This window comes from Lathyrus oleraceus, chromosome 5 (genome assembly GCF_024323335.1).
Source record: "Lathyrus oleraceus cultivar Zhongwan6 chromosome 5, CAAS_Psat_ZW6_1.0, whole genome shotgun sequence".
Lineage (NCBI taxonomy): Eukaryota > Viridiplantae > Streptophyta > Magnoliopsida > Fabales > Fabaceae > Lathyrus > Lathyrus oleraceus.
Genome location: NC_066583.1, coordinates 405,908,898 through 405,910,010, shown reverse-complemented (window position 1 = coordinate 405,910,010; position 1,113 = coordinate 405,908,898). Strand labels below are relative to the sequence as shown.

Below are 1,113 nucleotides of genomic sequence, written 5' to 3'. Positions count from 1 at the left end.
AGGTGCATAATTTTGGATAGGGTTCTGGTTTTTATAGGAAAAATTTGGATGATTCTTCCATCCAGGATTGTAATTGTCTGAATATGGGTTACCTTGGGCGTAATTCACTTGGTCGGTGTTCAGGTCGTTCAAAAGGTTACACTCCGCCAATTCGTGTCCTTTGGATCCACAAAGTTTGCACTCTGTGTGGACTACCGCTGCGGTGTTAGTGTTCGTAGACATATGTTCGATCTTAAGGGCTAAAGCTTCCATTTTCGCCCGCATCATGTCCATAGAGCTTATCTCATGTATTCCACCTTGGGTCTCCTTCTTCTCTATTGATGCTCGTTCAGTTCCCCAATGGTAATGGTTTTGGGCCATATCCTCAATTAGGTAACAAGCTTCAGGGTAAGGTTTGTTCATCAGCGCGCCACCAGCGGCATCGTCGATGCTCATCTTGGTGTTATAATGGAGTCCATTGTAGAAGGTATGAACGATCAGCCATTGTTCTAGGCCATGGTGTGGACAGACTCTTAATAGCTCTTTATATCTCTCCCAAGCTTCAAAAAGTGATTCTCCTTGGTTTTGAGTAAATCTACTTATTTGGTTTCGAAGAACAACAGTCTTAGTAGGGGGAAAATATCTAACAAGGAATACTCTCCTAAGGTCTTCCCAGGTAGTTATTGAATTAGCTGGAAGTGAATCTAACCATGAACGTGCTCTATCCCTGAGGGAGAAAGGAAATAATCTTAAACGGATCGCATTGGGTGAAGCACCGTTGGATTTAAAAGTGTCGGCCAGTTGGATAAAGACTTTTAAATGTTGATTTGGGTTCTCAGTAGAGAGACCCGCGAATTGGTTTTGTTGCACTAATTGCAACAAAGATGGTTTTAGTTCAAAATTATGGCAGGAATAAGGGGGTTTACTATACTAGAACTAGGTTCCTCGTCATAGGGTTGGGAAAATTCCGTAAGAGGTCTCCGATCGCGATTCTCGGCCATAACTTTCTTAATTTGGATGAGTAAGAGGCGTGTACAAGTGTAACGTTCGGGTTCCGCTAAAGGATCTACTAAATTTCCGGTACTACAGGTTCTTCGCATTTACCGGCTAATAATGCCTTAGTCTAGACGGTGT

At 42.7% G+C, this 1,113-nt stretch overlaps 1 non-coding gene across 1 annotated transcript; it reads left to right on the top strand.

Moving 5' to 3' along the window:
• The first annotated feature begins 490 nt into the window (after positions 1–490).
• On the top strand, positions 491–597 carry LOC127089425 (small nucleolar RNA R71). Its single transcript, XR_007791023.1, has one exon. It is a non-coding gene; the product is annotated as a small nucleolar RNA R71 (small nucleolar RNA).
• The last annotated feature ends 516 nt before the right edge of the window (positions 598–1,113 follow it).